Source organism: Vulpes vulpes, chromosome 12 (assembly GCF_048418805.1).
Source record: "Vulpes vulpes isolate BD-2025 chromosome 12, VulVul3, whole genome shotgun sequence".
Taxonomy (NCBI): Eukaryota; Metazoa; Chordata; class Mammalia; order Carnivora; family Canidae; genus Vulpes; species Vulpes vulpes.
The window spans coordinates 160297501-160317393 of record NC_132791.1 but is presented as its reverse complement, the minus strand read 5'-3'; positions in this window follow the sequence as shown (position 1 = coordinate 160317393).

Here is a 19893-nt window from a genome sequence, read left to right as displayed (position 1 = left end):
GCTCTATTTGCAGGACAGCGGCCCCGGGACGAAGGGCCTCCTTGCGGGCCTCTCACTGAGAGGAGTGACCTACGGTGAACTGCTCCTCCGAAGGCCGGCCCTGCTCTGCCACCTGGGAAACGTCCCACAAAGCCCAGCTGTCCCCTTGGGGCCCCCGAGGCAGGTGCAGAATCACAGGCCTCAGAGGCCGCCTAGCACAGCTCTTCTGCAGCAAGCCTGCAACCGGGGTCCGGGAGTGGAAGGAAGGTCATTAACTCACTCCAGACCTGAGCCATCCAGCGGCCTCCCTTAGCCCAGCTCTGGAATCACCTGCTCTTGTGAGGTCAGCAGAGACCCCACTTGGCTGGTCAAGCCTCCCTGAGAAGGGGCAGTTGGTGGCGGGGCAGGTCCAGGCCCTGCATGGCCAGGACTTGGACTCCCAGGCAGGGCCTTCATCCCTGGGCATCAGGTCCTGGAGAGCCATAGGACTCTGCTCCGCCCAGATAGAAGATGCGGGTGACCTGCGTCCCCACCACGATCCCCAACGACAAAGGCAGCAGGCAAGGAAGCACGGTGGCAAGAACCAAGTTTTGTCAGGAGCAGACCAGCCAGTGCTGTTCACCATTGAGGGGTCCTGGGTGCCTGGTTGAACTTCTCTGATCCTGTTTCCTTCTCTGTAAAATGGATTTCATGTTCGGTTCCACACAGACTTTTGTGGGGAGTAAATGAGGTGGCCTCACACACAGCGTCATTCTTAGGGTTCAAAGAAGCACCAGGCTGCATCAGCACTTTGCCTGCCTGGCCGTTCCTGGGTGGTCTTCCCCCGGACCCCTCTGCCTGAGGAGTTTGGGGAAACAGATCCCACTAAAGGCTGGGCTCAGGATAGTCAGGGGAGAAGGGGGTGCCCACAGTGCTGCCACCTAGCGGGACGAAGTGGGGGGTGCTGCGGCAGGGAGGCCCTTGCAGGAGCCGGCACAGCCAGGAGTGAGGCCCCCAGGGGTGAGGGCAAGTCCTGGCCCTTCTGTTCCAGGGACCCCGTCAGTGGCTGTGTGCAAACCCACAGACCTCGTCTCAGAATGTTTACAAAAGCATGCCCTGAAATGCACCAGGAAGAATCATTAGGAAGTCAATTATATAGCAATGCGTTATCAAATTTTTAAAACAAATTTTTGAAACAGCAATGTGTGTTCTTTAATATTAGGCCCAGTAATGAATGAGTGGATCAAAACACACCACGCTGTAGGAGATACGGTGGCAATGGTAGTTTGGGACATCCGAAATGTCCATGATGTGAGTGGAGAGGGGATGCCCGCAGGTTCCCGGTTTGAGAGCAGGTCACAGGAGCCTGCTGCCTTCACTTGTAATGGAAGGAAATGCTGGATTTCCTTTGGAATTTGTAAGAATAAACATATCAGTTTTTTCCACCCATATATAAAGGCCCATTGGGTTCTACCCACATACCTTGGGGCTCCCTGGACCTCGGGCATGAACCCCTGGATAGATAGGAATGTGTGTCCTGAAAACAACAGAGCGAGGGAGCATAAGTAGCGGGGGACGTCAGGGTCTAAAGTACACAGTAGTTGTTCACCTTGTTCACCAGGTGAGTGCAGGGCTCTTAAATCTCTGGGCCAGCAGGCTGCCCTTCCCACACCTGGACAGTAGCATATCAGTAAGAACTGGGCATACAAGTTCCCCTCTTCCTCCGGGCACCGATATCTACAGCATAAGTCCCTCCAATAAAGCACCCACCTGGTATCCTGTTGGTTTTTATATTTTTCTCTTGATGAAAACATTATCGTTTTTTACATGCTGTAAAACAGTAAAACCAGGACCTGTATGTCACCGTTACTGTAACTGACTTCCTGTACTTTGAGGACATCTCATATTTCTGACCTTTTCATTTTCCTCCTCTCTTGGGAACTGGGAGGGTGGGTGCATGGCATCCCACACCCCACACACAGACTGTCACTCCCGCACACACAGGCCTCCCAGCTTCAGCAGGTGCAGAAGGGTGGTTTCTAGAGGCACCCGCTGTGGAAAGCTCTCCCAGTGCCCTCCCACCTCTGCTTGCTACCCCCTACTCAGGGGCTAGCTGTGCGCCCTGAAACCCTAGAATCAGCGGGCATCACACGGGTCCCTCTGAGCCCCCTTCGCCTCTGCCCTGCCCTATTTTCCCAACAAAGGAGTCCGCGGACCCCCCTGCAGGTGGTCCTCTTTGAAACTCTCTTAGGCCATTTACCTAATGGCCTTCCCAGAGTCGACTATTTTTAAAACCCATCCAAAGCCAAATTGAGCTGCCATTGTTCATTTTTCTCCCAAGGAGGTAAATGTGTCTTAAGCATGACATTTGATTAAGTAGCTAAGTTTGTGATTTTAAATGGAAAGAAAAATGCTGATTAAAATTATAAGTTTCCTTAAAGCATTCACACTACTGTCTTCTCTGCCCCCTGCCTTAGTGGCTCCCCCACACAAGAAAACTTGCCTCTGGTGGGGTGGGGGCAGGGATGAACTCCAATCACTCTGCCTTGGGCTGGGGTTAAGTGCCCAGATTTTGGAATTCCTCCCTGGTCTTCTGAGCTGCTTCCTAGGTGAGGCTGGCATGGAGTTGCCCACTCCAGCTGAGCACAAGAGTAAGGCTGCCTTGTCAAGGGCCAGAAAAGAGACTCCCCCAGACAAAATGACTCCCGGGATGGTTAGCCCAGCCCAGGGCCAGCAACAGAAAATGCCAGGTCCCTACTGTCCATTCAAACACACTTGTGTATCAGAAAGAGGCAAAGTTGCTCCCGCCACTTGTTCTAAGCAAGTGATGGACTCTGAAGGCAGGTGGAAAAAAGGACTGCCTAAAAATTTGAGCTGGCCTGGGATGAAGGAAAAAAAAGCCCATTTTAAGGCTTTTAGGGATTCACTGTGATGACAGTTTTGCTTCTTCTTTTTGGATGGGCAAGGATGATGAGAAAGAGGATGAATTTGCATTGCAAAGTAAAGTGACAATTTGAACACCTTCCCTTGGCAGTGTGGACAGTCTGGAGGTTTGAAGCCTGGAGCTGGAGAGATGAGAAAGTCCAGAGGTGGGCGGAGGCATGCAAAGCCAGGCAGGGGCTGGGGTGTCCCCAGGGGAGAGGCCACAGGGCCCACCTAAGTCCTTACATTTTCTCGTCACTGTGGCTGAAACCAAAGTCTGAGGGTTTTGTCCTGTGTCATGGTTCTGCTCCAAAGCAGTTGTGCTTGTGTTAAAGGCACGTCGGTGAGTGATGATGGACTCTGCAGTGGGGCCGGGGAGAGAACAGTGGCCAGCGAAGCCAGAGGATGTGAGGAAAAACCCCCTTCCTCTCCCATACTTCGGAAAACGCTGGGCCTTGGGAGGTAGAGGAAGGGGGTACTGGGCTTCACAAAATACTCAGGATGGAGCTCATGTGGATATTAAAAGAGGGGAGAGGAGATCAGGGACATGGGAGATCAGACCCTTGGTTGCTATGGGGGATGAGTCTCTTGCTGGCATCCAAAGGTCTGACACCTGCTAGTAGGAGGATGAGAGGTTGAGTTCATCCCATTGAACGAGCTCTGAGCATGTACAGAAAGGACCAGTGAGGGAGGCTCCCTGGACAAAAGCATGCCTGGCTGGAGAAGCTCCTCAAATGGGGATGACCTCACAGGGAAGGAAGTCTGATCTCGGAGCAGTTGCTGCTACTGACTGGTCTCAAGCAGGAAAGGCAAAGCTGGGTGCCAGTGCATCCCCACTATTGATGTCCCTTCCACATTGATTCATAAGCCACATCAGTCAGCTCAGACTAGATTATGCTGTATCAGCAGACAACCCCCAGAGCTGTGGCTGAACTCAACAAAGGTCAATGTCTTGTTCTTGCTCACAACCACCAACGGTTGCCATCAGCTTTGCCGCACGTTGTCTTCATTCTGGGACCCAACCTGAAGGAGCTACCCTTATCTGAACATCCCCAGTCACATAACACAGGGCATGGAGTCATGCTGGAAGCTCACAGTGGCCCTTAAAGCTTCTGCAGGGAAAGAACACGTGTCACTTCTGTGCACATTTCGCTGGCCAAAGTAAGTAACATGGCCAAGCTGATATTAGAGGATGATGAAGCATAAATCTCACACAGGGAGGGACAGACGACACTCTGGATACTCATACAGTCTACTAAACTCACCAGTAGATGTCAATGGTTCAAGAAGATAGTTTGTATTTCAACTTCACTGAGCCCCTAAACTCTGCAATGCCAGAATCTGTTCAAAGGAAGGAGCATGTTTTCTGGGAGGCATGCTGAGTTTGTATATCTTTTCTACCTCCAGATTCCAGAGTGATAGACTCTAAAGTCCTTCCAGCCTCGACTTTGAAGGATGGGAGGACTCTGGACCTGAACCAAGAGTAATGCTGGAAAAACAGACACACTTGCTGACTATAGTTGGGTGGTGGGGGTGATTTGCTTACCCCTAGCTATAGCCACAGTCAGACAATGCATCTTTAGGGGCTCTGCTTCTATCTAGAGGGCAGAGCTCTGAGTAGTCAAGAAAAATCATCATCATCATCATGAGCATCATCATCACCATCATTGCCATCATCATCACCACCCTCATCACCATCATCACATCATCCCCCTCATCACGATCACCTTCACCATCATCATAGTCACCTTCATCATCATCACCATCACCATCATCATCATCATAGTCACCTTCATCATCACCATATGAGCACCATTATCACCATCATTATCACCACCATCATCACCATCATCCCCTTCATCACCATCTCCGTCATCATCATCAGAGTCACCTTCATCGTTATCATAGTCACCATCGTCATCTCCATCATCACCACCACCATCACCAACATCATCACCACCACCATCATCATCATCCCCATCATCATCATTACCTTCATCATCATCATAGTCACCATCATCATACCCATCATCACCACCGTCATCACCATCACCACCATCACCACCGTCATCACTATCATCACCATCATCATCACTATAATTATCAGCTTTAAGAGTTTTATTGGTGCTCAGGATCTACCGAGAGATACTTTCTTTTTTTTAAATTTTTATTTATTTATGATAGTCACACACACACACACAGAGAGAGAGAGAGAGAGAGAGAGAGAGAATGAGGCAGAGACACAGGCAGAGGGAGAAGCAGGCTCCATGCACCGGGAGCCCGACGTGGGATTCGATCCCGGGTCTCCAGGATCACGCCCTGGGCCAAAGGCAGGTGCCAAACCGCTGCGCCACCCAGGGATCCCCAAGAGATACTTTCTTAGCACACCCAAAAGCTCTGACCCTTCAATGGCCACCCGTTTTTGACCTGTGATCATCATAGCCCATCTTCCCCAAGCAGCAGCTCATGTGACGTCAAGGCTGCTCACAGCCAATCCAGAGAGTAATCAAGCAGAAAAGCCACTTCCTGTAACGATGCCTTGTCCAAGCTGTTATTCTCAGGCTTGAAGAGGCTTCCGGAACATGCCAAGGAGGGAGGAAGACGTGTCACTTATTGAGTGCCCTGATGCAGAGCAAATACCCAGCTGGCTTGTTACAGTGTGGCCTGAAATTCACCCCAGCCTATAAGCATCAGCCACCATGATGAATTTTACATTTCTAATCTCATTTAACCACCACAACAACGCAGAGAGGTTAATAATATCATCCTAGGTGGACCTAACATTTAAAATATTAAGCACTGTGCAGCTTGAACACTGGAACGGAGGCCGGCTGTGACCACAGAGCCAAGCAGGCATTATGGGTGAGGGGATGAAGCTATATGGGGTGGTGCTGAGAAAGTTCAGGGGCTGTTTCCAACTGGCATGTAGACATTTCAATATTGTAATAGTGTAGTATTTGGGCATGCTGCCTGGATATCAAGCCTGCTCACATAGGTATGCACATAGAAGTAGTTCAGAGAGGATTGTCCAAGATCACCCAGCAGGGAGGGGATGGCTCTGTGATCCAGCCCCAGCCAATCAAAGCCAGGGTTCTATCCAGTGTACCACATGGGGGACACTTCAGGCAAAATCACTTCTCCCCCATGTTCGCCCCCACTTCTGAATATGTCAAAAAACAGAACCCCTGATAGGTTGCAATATTCAAAGACTACCAGTCGCTACCTTGGGTCATTACATTCTTTTTTTTTTTAATAAATTAATTTTTATTGGTGTTCAATTTACCAACATACAGAAAAACACCCAGTGCTCATCCCGTCAAGTGTCCCCCTCGGTGCCCGTCACCCATTCCCCCCCACCCCCCACCCTCCTCCCCTTCCACCACCCCTAGTTCGTTTCCCAGAGTCAGGAGTCTTCATGTTCTGTCTCCCTTCCTGATATTTCATTCTTAAATACAGTATAGCTGGTCCCTGAATCTCACCTTTGAAACTGTGCTTATATGAAATGGTCAATTTTGTTTAGCCTTCCAGGGAGCGTGCCTACAGTGACATGCTGCTGGCCACCCAATATCCATTCTCCCCTTCATCCTTACCAACAAAACTTATGGGTGTGTGTGTGTGTGTGTGACAAATGTGCCAGGCCAAAAATGCATCTAGCTCAGCCTTTCTTTGTACCTGGGGTGGCCCATGACACAGTCCTGGCCAGCTACACTCAGACAGGCATTGCTTGATGGGACTTCCCACAAAATTCTCTGGGAGAGTGCTGACCCATTAGCCCACAACTTTTATTTTCCTTCTTCTCCTCGTTCCTGCCTGGAATGCAGATGGGATGCAGGAGATGCAGCAGCCATATTGTCAACCTGAAGTGACAGGTATGTGGGTTGAAGCTACAACCCAAGAATGCCAGAGTGAATGGATGGAAACAGTCTGGGCCTCTGAGGTGTCATAGACATCCGTACAAACTGGTCCACAGACTTTCTAGCAGGCAAGAACGACAAATCAGTTGTAGCTCAAGCTACAGTTCATTCTAGATTTCTGTAACTTTTGGGCAAATGTAATGGAGCAGGTCAGTGCTTCCCTGCAAGGCTGGGAATACCTGAACACAGACTGAGCTTCTTGTCAATTGTCTGGGGAGGAATTTTACTACCCCCACTAAATATCCTAGCCAAAAAGGAGGGACAGAAATCTGGAAGCTAAACAGAGACACACCACGTGGGTTTCACGTCACCCACTGCACATCCTGAGCCCGGCCTACCTCACCAATGCCTAACAGGCATCTCTGGCTGAGTTCTGACCTGGGGTGGGGATGGGATGGAGCTATGGATTCCTTCTCGGCTTTTTGTTCCCAGGTTTCTGAAGGCTTTGCTGAGGGAGCAGGCAAATGCTGAGTCTCCTGGGAGATGGTGATTCCTGGCTCTGGGCTTGATGTCTGGTGCTCCTGAGCTCTCCTTTGTTGCAGGAGCCAACAGAAGGCCCTGGAGAAGGCAGCACAGATCTGCCGTGTCTGGAGCAGGTGTTTAAAAGCTGAATCAGGCCCACGACTTCCCAAATGAGGAGTTTCATTTCTCCCGGCTATATAAAGCGAGGGTAGCAATCCAGGATCTCTTTTCGTGGAGCAACTGTACTAGAATACCTCCCCCCACCACCCCCGGCAGCCCCTCCCACTCACCCACCGCAGAGATCTGCAAAATCAGCGCGGACACTTGTATCCAACTAGAGGAAGCCTATGGTAGCCAGAACAACACTGTGTGTGTGTGTGTGTGTGTGTTTAAGGAACAAGGAATTCAGGTCTTGCCTCCACCACTCATCAGCTGCATGATGTCAGACCAGTTACATCACTTCCCATACTGGTTCTCACATCTTGAAAGTGGAACATAAAGGGGCAACCTGCCTCGGAAGATTAAATTTGATGAGCTACGGAACGCTCCTCCGTGTTAGGCACACATGGTTGCCATTATTAGGAAGAGGCCCATGGTCAGCATCAACGACTTATTAACCTTTTCTTCCTGCAATGAGCATTTATTGTGCAGGGTCCCATGTGCCAGTTGCACCTTCTTAAATGCACCTAATCTCTGTGCTCATAGGATTTACAGCTCAGGGTGGAATTCAGACGATAAACGGATACAGGAGATACAAATGCATTATTGTCCATTGACACCCTTCCGAAGGCCACCAGCTGGATACTGCCTGGTCCTCAGCCCACCCGCCTTCTTAGCTCTGTCTGCTTTCAGGGGCTACAGCGTGTAGCTATATTCCTAGACTTTCTTCCTGCAGGAACCTATGATCCTGTGAATTGCTGTGGAGGGATCGTGTCCAGGTCTCACAAGAGAGTCAGCAGAATAATACTGTTGGAAAGTAGGTGCTACGTCCATGCGTGTCCAGGAGCGTGATACCGTACCCGACAGGAATGGAGTGCCCACCTACTGCCGATGAGAATCTGCTAAGTGCTGCAGGGGGGTGTCAATCCACCTGTGCCCTGAGAGCTCGGTAGGGAGAGGATGACGCATGCACATTTGGGTCAGCTTCCGTTCAGGCAGAGTGCCCAGCATCTTAGGGTCATTCTTAAATTCATCCACTCACTTAGCCAGAATGTGTTCTGTGACTGCTGAATCAGGCAAGTGAGGCGTCTGCTCAGGAGGCTCACTATTTCATTCCAGTGAGTTCCAGAAAATGTAGACTGGACAAACATCCCTTTGGAACCTGGACTTGGGATTAGGGGCTTGTGCGATTGCACATTTGCCATGCCCAGATTCCTGGGTCAAATCTCCAGCCCTGAACATCCAGGAGGGATACTTGTTAAACTCTCTGATTGGGGCATCTGCTATTAAAGGTTGTTTGGAAATGGGGAGATGGGCATCTATCCTCATCTGCACAGTATTAAAGAGCGTGAGCACCAATCAAGGGGAGGTGGGTGTTGCAGAGGGAGGCTCTCAGCAAGTAGGGTGACCCTATGTCCCAGTCTCCCTGGGGCCGCTGTCCTGTAGTAACTGTCTACCATGCCCCATCTCCCCTCAAAGTGTCCCAGTTTGGACTGTGTATTTTGTGCTGACCTGATCAACCAAGCACTCCCACATCAAAAGCTACCGGGCATTGGGAAAGCCCACCTGGGGACTATAAACCAGCAGGGTCTTAAGAATGAGAAGCAAAGGTCTACATGGAAACTTGCACATGCCTATATATGGCAGCATGATTCACAATAGCCAAAAGGTGGACGCAATCCCAATGTCCATCAACAGGCAAGTGCATAAACAAGCGTGGTCCATCCACACAGTGGAGAAGTACTTGGTCATAAAAAGAAATGAAGCTCTGACACACACACTACAGCATAGATGAACACATTATGCTAGAGAAAGAAGCCACGTACTGTTTATTGATGTAAACTCTCCAGAACAATTTCTTTTGGGAATGATGAAAATCTTCTAAAATTGACCATGGTGATGGTTGCATATATCTGTGGATATTCCAAAAAAACCACTGAATTGTACATGTTAAATGGCTGAAATATTTGGTGTGGGTGCTATATCTCGATAAAGCTGTTATACGTTAACTCTACTGGAATTAAAATTAAAAACTTAATAAAAAATCATGCATGGGTGAAATAGCCATCCAAAGTAAGATAATCCAATAGATTTTAATTTAATATGGGGCAAAAGGCATGGATATGGAATTTCTCATTGCAACTAAACTTTAGGAAACGACCACTTGTCAAATGTTAGCGGACAATCAAACGAGAAGCCCATGATCATCTGAAAAGGCAATGTCCTGACTACATATATGTCTGAGGCCAGATTTTCTTCATATACTTTAACCAAAGCAACTATGAAGCTGAATAAGGACACAGATACGAGAATCCAGATGTCTTATGCAATTTATTTTTAATTTGGAAACATTATTCTTAGTAAAAAAATGTTCTTTACATCAACAACATTTTTTTAAGGAGAAAGGAGATGGAGACTCAGTGGCAAGCTACTGGCCTTGGCTAAAGATTGGCATAGTATGATCACTGATCTTGCACAGCTATTCACGTATTCGTTTATTCCTTCAGAAAATCAATGAATGCCCACTCTCTGCCAGAGTGATGAGGAAGATGTTTATAACTGTATTAATTCTAGCTAATATTATAAACTAGTTACCATGTGTCAAGTGCTCTCTGGATTTGAGCTATTTATCCCCCACAGCAGCGCTGCAGTATGAGAATATTATCAGCCCAGGAGAGAGCCCAGGATACGTTCTAGGTATGAGGCATGGCCCTCTGCCACTGTGGCTCATGCCCAGATCCTCTCTGGGAGGCTTGGAGAGGTGGGTATGTGTGTCAGTGGCTGTCTCGTCCTTAGCAGGGTATGGATTAGGCATGCAGGGGATGTTTGTGATCATCGATACAGGGGAACATTGGCCCCCTCCCCAGCCTTCCAGATGGGTCTTCCAGTGCAAATAATTTAGTTCTGGGGGCAAAGTTAGAAAATCCACTTGGCTGCCCACCTTGCTCGTGTCCTGACTCATTTGCTTTGCACCTGCCTATTACCTGGTTGGCCTATTGGGTAGGGCTACCCAGTGGTTAGAGTCAGCTGCCAGACCCGGATCTTGGCAGACAAGCCACCTAGCAGCAGTAAGGCTTCAGGCCAGTGACATCACCCCACATCCTCACCTGCAAAATTGGGATAATGGGTGCATCTGCCTCACAATTGTTGGGAGCTGCTAGGGACTAAATGCTTGTGCTCCCCAAATTTGAATGTTGGAGCCCTATTCCCTAAAGTGTGATGGTATTTAGAGGTGGGGCCTTTGAGAGATGATTAGCATTGGATGAGGTGATGAGGGTGTCCCACAAGGATAAAAGAGACCCCAGAGCTCATGCTCTCTGCAGTGCAAGGACCCAGCGAGAAGCCAAGAAGAGGGTTCTTGCCAGGAACAGAGCCCTGGACTCTCAGCTCCGAAGCTGTGAGAGTGACAGGTCTGTTGTCTAAGCCCCCAGGGTGGTATCTGCTGCAGGAGTCGGAGCCCCCAGGACAGGCCCTCAGGGAGCCCACGCAGCCGTCCTCGGGTGCTCTCTGCTCCTCCAGTTGTCTCTTGCAGATTCAGAACCCGGCCAGCATGGGGCACTGAATTCTGAAATGCACAGAGTGAAGGGCCATCCTGCCTGTTCCGTTCAAACCTTTCCCCCACAACGGGCGTGCCTAAGTGAGGTTCCTGGATGGAGACCATATCCCACCGCAGAAGGCTCTGTTCCTATGCTTTTGGCCGAGATGTCCCTTGTTTTTCTGCAGCTCCACAGGGATGGTTCACTGATGTGAGCCTCTTATGATGTCTGTCACCGCGCAGCCTGCCTAGCAGGCAGCTCCCTGTGCTCCCGGGGTGGGGAGGGGAGCAGACATCAGGGACAGGAGGGTAATGTGGCCAATGATGATTCCCCTGGCAAGGGGTCCACTTCTCCCCTCATCCCACCCTAGGTGGGGGGGGCTCCAACGACTCAAATGACTGTATCCAGGGGCCAGCAGCGTAGGATGGACATGTGACCCTGAGCTGCTATGGAAATTGTCTTGGATTCTAACACACTGAAGTCCCCAGTGGTCCCAGGGGCTCATGTGTGCCATTAATGCATTTTTGCCAGATCTTCAAAAAGTCCAAGGCAGGGAAGAGAAAGCTCAAGGTGAGAGCATTAATTTTCCAAAGCCCTACTTCTTACATGAGCCACTTTCCTGGGCCTGATAGGATTCCGACTTCTAGGAAGGGCATGGCACAGGGTTTGAGCATGAAGTCAGAGAGCACTAATTAGCCCTCCCTAACTTCAAAAATAAAATCACCATGCAGTATGATGATCGTGATTATTGTTCCCATTACTACCACCACTCCAATCACTGGTGCTCCAGCCCTTTCATCCCAGAATTTCAAAGCAGAATGCTTTATAAGGAGATGGCTATTCATTTGCACAATGAGAAGCATCTTTTGAAAATGGAGCTTTCAGACTCTTGATGGAAAAAAAAAACCCTTCTGATTTCTACCCAGCATGATTAATAGGATGACAGAGTCCCTGAGAATGGATGTGTCTGGTAAGTGGGGCCCAGGCACTGATGTCAGAGGCAAAAGGTCCCCACTCGCTGCAGGACGGGGGACCTTGAGTGTCTAAGCTTCTGAAATTCTCTGCAGCCAACTCTGTGTTCTTCACACCCACCCCTTCCCTGGAGCCCCGGCATCCGTCGAAGGTCAAGGCACACCAGATCCATGTTGCAAAGGAGAGACACAGCGATGGTGTGGCTCTGGCCAGACTGCTTGGGTTCCAGCTTGGGCTTTGCTCATGAAATTTCAGTTGTGCTTCCTTGGGCAAGTCGCTTAACCTGTCTGTGCTTCTGTAAAATGAAGTTAATTAACACTAGTTTCTATCCCTTGGGAATTCTGCATACTGTATAGGTCCAGCCTATAGGTAGTGTTTGACATAAAGCAGGTACTCGCTATGTTATGGTGACATGGATGATGCTACTTCCTAACTAAAATTCAACAGTGGCTTCCTGCTGCTCCGATACAAGACACACGTGGCTCTTTAGGGCCAGGGCCTCTTTCCCCTCCTGCACTGCTTGCCCCACCTTCCACCTGGCCCATCCCTGCCACTGCCCGCACTGCCCCACTTGTCCTTAGGCCTCTCTACTGGCCCGTGGTCCCTGTAGGAGAGTTCCTGCACCTTGTGCTGGTGTTCCTTGGCCAACTCGCCCTGGTCCTGGAGGATTCACTTCATACGTGTCCCCTCCTCTGGAACATTTCTCCAACCTCCCTGTGAGATGAGATGTCCCACCTCTGTGTGCCCATGGGTCCTCTTCTTAGACATAACACTTTCTCTTCCATCTTCCTGCATCCCCATCATCATCATCACCATCACCATCATCTGCTGTTCCTCCCACTGGTCCACTCTTTCCTCCAGGGTAGAACTCGAACTGTGATCTTAGTAGCTGGTCCATGCAGATGCCCTTCCCAGCTCTGCCAGGAATAGACAAGCCTCACCATGGAGTTTGGTGTTCACAAACACCTCTTGGGAAGCTCAGGGGTGTCTCAGGGGTCATGGAGAGATGCCATGGAAGCGCCCCTTGAGGCCTGGCTCCTTGAGGGTGCTGAATGCTGGTGGTGCACTGGATGCCTGGATGGATGAGCAGGGATGTAAGCGGTTGGCTAGGTGTTCAGGGGGAAGTGCAGGTCATCCGTGCAAAGGCTGGGGGAAGGCTACTTCCATCTCCTCTGTCTTGCAGGAAAGGCCCCCTGGGGCACCTGGCAGACCCACTCTCCTGTGTCATCATAAAACCTTCTGACACATTAATGGAAGTCATTTCTAGGGAGGTCCCCAATGAGCAGACCTCTCCTTTCATTGTTGTTAAAGATCATAAATGGCAAATGCGTCCTGGAAGCATATAGCACACAGGGATTTTGCTAAACGCCAGGCTTTTGACTGCTCTTTGGGAGTAACTGGCTGAGGACAAGACGCTGGTTTAGCCAGGAAGGGAAGGCAGATAGGGGTTGCTTGCAGACAGGATCTCCACGCGGCTCTGCCTCTCTGACACCGGTATTGTACAAGCACGCAAATTCTCATAAATTGCCTTTATGTGCCCAAGGAAGATTATGCTATTTTGGGCTCTGGAGACTTTTAAAAACAAATGAAAAGCAAAGCACAATAGCTCAGGATGTGTGACTCACTCTAGAGGAAAGCAAGCCCACCTTCTAGGAGAAGAGAGACTAAAAGTATAGAGAAACGGGGTCCCTGTGGGAGGACAGGCCATGGGGGCTTGGCCCCGGAGAAGTAGTGGAGACATCTGCTCATTGTGAACTAACACCATCATCTGCACTGGTGTCCACACTTCCCTCCCAACTCCGGGTCATGCGGGTGACTAATGAGCAATGATGTAGGACCTTCTGGAAACTGAGGGATGGTTAATGGGATGGTGGGAGGTGGTGGCACCCCTAAACTCTCCAGTGCAGATGGAATGCTGGGAGACCTGAGTTCTGCTTGGTGTCTTCCTGCTACAAGGGTGTGAGAGGGGGGCAGGCACCCCAAAGCCAGAGCCCTTCCTAGAGTTCCAGGTAATCTGTATCTCAGATTCCCAGCTAAAATAGCATCCCATGGGTGGTGGGACTGCCAGAGAGGGGATGTAGCTCTGTGTTCCATGTCATGGGGACAAGGTGGGAGAACCAACCTCCATGACAGATCACAGCCTAGCTTCTCCCTGGGACCACCTGTCCACACTTCTCAGAAGCAGTGCTGGGCATGTCCAGCCTCCAGGGTGTGACCTGCCAGCCCCTAGGTCGGTACCCTGGGTGGGTGCTCTGCATCTACCCAGCTGTGTGGAGTAAAGTCTCAGCCCTCCCTGGGGTCCATCTCTACATTCCCTCTGAACCTTCTCAAGAAGCTCAATGTCAGGGACTCAGCAAGCACCCCTGGAACCATTTATTCATGGATCTGGATGGCCCCCAACTATGTGTCCACACTTAGTAGGACCTGGGAGTGCACCAGTGCCCCCAGGAGACATCTAGTTGGGTGTGGGGGTGGGAAGCAGACAGTCAGTGATGGAAGATAATGCAAAGGTACCTTATAGACATAGATGGTCAGGTGAGAGATGGTCCCCACAATGTCCCCATGTCCTGACCCCCAGAACTCAGGAATATATGACCTTACACGGCCAAGGGACTTTGCAGAGGTGTTTAGTATGGCCCTGGATCATCAGTCAGGCCCCATGTCATCAAAGAGGCCCTCCTGAGAGAGAGACTGGGGGTCAGAACCAAAGATAGATTGGAAGATGTTTCCCTGATGGCTGTGAGGAGCATGGATGGGTCCACCAACCAAAGAGGCCAGCAACCTCTGGAAACTGGAAAGACAAGACAAATTTCTCTCCTGGAGCTTCCAGAGGGCATGCAGTCCTGCTGACGCCTTCAATTCAGGACTTCTGGCCTCTAGAACTGCAAGATAGTAAGTCTGTGCTGCTAAGTCCCTAGTCTGTGGGCTTTGACTAGAGCAGCAACTGGAAACTAATAACCTCCCCACCCCACCCCCCAAAAAAAAAGTCCATGAGTGAGGGACTGGGATCAGAAGGATGAGCTCATGGCTGCTTCAGGCAGGAGACCGGATGGGTGAGGAGGGGTCAGCCCAGCACTGCTGAGGCTGGAGGCAGAGTCTCCTGCCAGTGGAGGCAGCAAGCACCAGGGTGGGTGCTCCTGTCCAGCCCCAGACAGTCTCACGACTCCTGCCCACAACCTGGTCACCAGACTACAGACTATTTCTCTGAGTGTCCTGAAATGTTGTCTCCTGGTTTCAGGGGGTCTTTTAGAGAGGGTGTGGGCTGGCCGTGGCAGGGGCTTCCATGGAGTCCGGAGCCGTAAAGAATTTAGTCCTGCCCTGAGAGTGGTCTGGCCCTTGCTCTTGGCTTCTGAGAGGTGACATGTGTCGTCCTGATAAGAGAGCCTTTGTTTAAAGTGGGGCTGGCCACATCAGAAAGATCAACATGGGACTGGCTGGGGGTGGAGGGTGGGGGTTGGTTCCTACAGTATCACCCAACCTGGTGACAGAGAAGTCCAAGGCCATCAATCGCCAATCCATTAATCATCACTCAGTTGTGCCCACCTCATGGAGCCCTGATAAAGCCCCAGGCTCAGGTGAGCCTGCCTGGTTGGTGACATCCAATGTATGCTGTCACACATTGGTGCTGAGAGGGCAGATGTGTCCTGCCCCCATGGGGAGAGGGCAATGCAAGTTCCATGTGGGGAGCCCACCCAGGCTATGCCCACATGCCTATGCCCTGGGCTCGTTCTACTTACACCCCGGCAGTGTAGACCATAGTTGTGAGTGCGCCTTTCTAACAAGTTATCCAACCAACGGTGGTTTGGGGATCCCCCCAACTATGGGGGCCCATGTCAGAAGTGGGGTCAGTCTCTCCCTCTGACCTTAGCAGTCTCGCTCACTTTAGGTTCCCTGCCCCTGTGTAGGAAGTCACACTGCTCCTGAAGGGATGCCCAACATTAACCCCAGGCCCCAAGCACCAGCCTCCTCGCACAGGGCAGAGGGTCGCAGGAACACTCAGCCTTCCCCATCCCCAAAAGGGTTCCAACAGCTGCTTCCACGTTCGGGTCCTCCTCTGCTCTTCATTATGGCTCATGATGGAGTCTTCTCTCGAAGAACTGTGAATTAGAAATAGCTCCAGTGGCTGACCACCTCAAAAATGCAAATCAGTATAATTTCAATCAATACATGCAGCACTGAGCATTAAAAATGCAAATTTCCTGCTGTGCAGAGAGCAAGGAAGAACAGTGCCTTGTTTAGAAAGAAAACTCAGGGGCAGGAGGACCTTTCTGGATCCCACCAGAAACTCAGCCCTTGATTGGGATGGAGGAAGAAGGTGTGGCGCAGCCGGGGCCGGGGACGGTGGCCACGTCCTGCTGCACCAGCTCGGCTGTGCTGTCAGGAAATTGGGCTCAGCTGGCAGGCCAGAGCGCACCCCAGTGCCCCCTCACTGAGAGGGAAGAGGGCCCGCCTTCCTGCGCCCTCGCCAGCCTGCTTACTCCCTGTGGCCCTCCATTCGCCGCCCCTTCCTCAAGCCAGAAGTGAGCGTGCGGTGCTTGGAGGGCCTCCAGCTCCCCGGCGAAGCAGGAGCGAGAGGTGCCGTGAGGGCCACCCCTGGGGGGCCACACCCCAAGGGATCCCGGGTAGGGAGCGCTGGGGACCCTGACTCAAGCCCAGCCCACACCCCTGGTAGGTCTGGGGGAAGGTTCACCTCTGTCCTCTCTGGGCCAACACACCAAACCCATGAAGCTAATTTCACGGAGCCACGTCTTCCTCATCTTCCTCCGGGAAGCTCTCCTCCCCACTTCCCTGCACCACATGCCTTGTTTTGCAGCACATTGCAGCTGCTGTGCGTCCATCCATGTCTTGACTTCTGATGGTTCCGCCTGTGTCTAGGTCCTCGAGGGCAGCCATCACCCGTGCTTTGCTCTTACATGCACCTTGCAGTGTCCTGACATTAATGAATGGAGCCCATCCAGTCTGTCCAGGCACTTGGAAGGACAGATTCCAGGTTCCACGGTGAGTGGTCTGCACCCCTGCATGCAAACAGCACCCCTCTTGGGTAGCTAACTGGCTGCTTCTTGAGCTCTTGCAGGGGCAGGAAGCTCGGCATCTGCATTCCTACCTGTACTGTGTAACAAATCACCACAAATTCAGCAGGTTAAATGGCACCCACTTATTATCCCTTACTTGCTACAGGTCTGGAGTCCAGGCTCGTCCTCTGGGCAGGTCTCCCAATGCTGTAATCAAGGTATCAGTGGAGTCTGGGGGGTCTCACCTGAGTGTAGGGTCCTCTTCTGAGCTCCCACAGTTGTTGGAAGAATTTAGTTCCCTGCTGCTGTAGAGCTCATAGTTCCTTCTACAAAGCCAGTGGGAGAGACGGTTCCTGACTCAGGAAGGCCCCTTTGTAAGAACCTTTACTTAACTAGGCCAGGCCCAATCAGGATAACCTCCCTTTTTTTTTTTTTAAGATTTTATTTATTTATTCATGAGAGACACACACACAGAGAGAGAGAGAGAGAGAGAGAGAAGCAGAGGGAGAAGCGGGCTCCATGCAGGGAGCGCAACGTTGGACGCCATCCCAGGACTCCAGGACCATGCCCTGGGCCAAAGGCAGGCACTAAACTGCTGAGCCATCCAGGGATCCCCCATAACCTCCCTTTTAATAAGCTTGAGCTCAGATGATCAGGGACCTCCACGACACCCACAGAGCCCTGTCTGTATTCTATGGGTGAGAAGCAAGTCACAGGTTCTGGCTGTACTCAGGGTATGACTCCATCATGGGGCCATCTCAGAATCCTGCCTGCACAGCATGTCCCAGGGCAGTCTTTTCTTCCCATGTTTGGACCCCTCATCACTGTCTGGAACCTTGGAGGTTCTGGCCTGACCCCTCTTCTGCCCTTGTAACTGCCTGACCCAGGATGCCCCCAGACACTCTGCACTCAGCTCAGGTCAGCCCCAGGCCTCACCCTACCCTACCCCCAGGGCACCTCCCCAGCCCACCTCAGGCCTCCCCACCCCAGGACATCCCCAGGGCCTTGCTTCCCTCACTTCCTATCCACTCTGAAAACCAAAGCAAAGGCCTCCCCACACTGAGCTTCCTCCTCCACTTCCAGCCTGAGGAGCTCTGCAGACACTGTCCCCTCCAGGCTTGGACTCAAGACTCTGCTCAGCTTCCAGGGCCATTCTCAGCGCCTGCACCTATCTGCTCCTGTCCAGCCCACCTTCCACGCCCCAGAGCAGTGCTCTGGCCGGCCCGCACTGACAAGGGCAGCACTGTCCCACACCTGGGCCTGCCCTGTCCCCTTGTGTGGCTATCTGCTTTTCCTGTATGTCTGGGACCCTGGGAGGGCAACCAAGACTCAATGCTAGCTTGAGAGGTCTTGCCTATGGTCTGCAGCCCCGTCCCCTGGAACCATCCTGTCCTGTCAAGTGGACTTTCTTTTGGGGAAGAGGAACCCGAGAAATTGAAAAGAGCTGAGGCTTGCCTCAGTCTAGGATTGCGAGATAACACACAGGACGCTCTGTTGAATTTAAATTTCAGATAAACAACACGTATTTTTTTTTTTTATAAATATATCCCCAATATTCCACAGTCTATACCTACATCAGAATGTACTTGTGGTTTATCTGCAATTCAAATTTAGCCGGGCATCCTGTATCTCACAGCTGGTGACAAACAAGGGAGCAGGAACCGGAGCCCAGATCCATCTCCAGAGGCCAGGCTCTCCCCCTTGCTTTGCAATCTTCTTGAGGACATAGACATGTTGACATCTGTCACCCTGCTTTCCTCTGCCTGCCAGTGGGGTCCTCAGTCATAGCCGTGGTCGCCTAGAGGCAAGAGCCAAATGCCTGTGGATGAGTCGGATGAGACAGCAGGCTTTGGCTGCTGGGGGTGGCAAGATGACATTCCTGCTGGTGTTGTCCTGATGACCCCACAGACTAGTGTCCCCCCCCCCGCCACCCCCAGATGTATACATCAAAACCCTGATCCCCAGTATGCTGGTGTTAAGAGGTAGAGACTTTGGGAGGTCCTGAGGGTGGGGGCTGTTGTGAATGGGATTGGTGCCCTTATAGGATGAGACAGGAGAGAGGGTCTCTCTCCACCGTGTGTGGGCACTGCCTGATGGTAGCCGTCTGTAAGCCTGGAAACGAGCCCTCACCAGGCACCAAATGTGCCGATACCTCCATCTAGGTAGGGGCTTCCCGACCTCCAGAACTGTGAGCAATAAATGTCAGTGGCCTAAGCCTGCGGGCTGTGGTGTTCTGCTGCAGCGACCAGCAGACTGGGACCACCGCCCCCATGCACCAGCTCCCTGCAGAGGCCGGCTGCCTCCCCTCCAGAAGCCCACAGCCTTGTTCTCTGCCGGAGCTGTTTATCAATGCAGAGCAGGCCTGTTCCATTAAACCCTCAAACAGAAAGTTATGGGGCCCTGTCATTTCCGTGATCTGTCTCTGCTGGGAGTGGAGCACCTTTTACTCCCTGGTACGCCACCACCCATCTTGAGACGTCGTATTTAAATGATTAAGCCGACAAACAGTTTTATTTCCTCCAGCAGCTGACAATTCCACAAAATGGAGAGATTTTAATTTGAAGTGGCACAATAAAAATCCTTCCCCGTTACTTCAGAACTCAGCGAGAGGCTCCGATGAGAGCCCCAGGGGCCAGTTGCTCGGGAGGTAGGGAGGCCGCCGCCCCCACATGCAACGACAGGCCCTCCCGCCCTACGGAGCCCACTTCAGGAGGGGCGTCAAGGGCCCCGCACAGGTGGCCCCGGCCAGTGTCCCCACACCCAGCAACTTCTCATCCTGGAACATCTCTAAATGCACGCTGTTTGGCAATGCAGAGCTTTTTTTGGAGTGTCTTCGATGTCCATGTAGGTGGTGGGACTGTCGGCTGACTGTCCATGTGTGGCTGGTCCCAGCTTCCGAGCTGCCCGTCCCCAGCACAGCCGTGAGGACATCGACTCCTCTGTGCCTGGTGGAGGTGG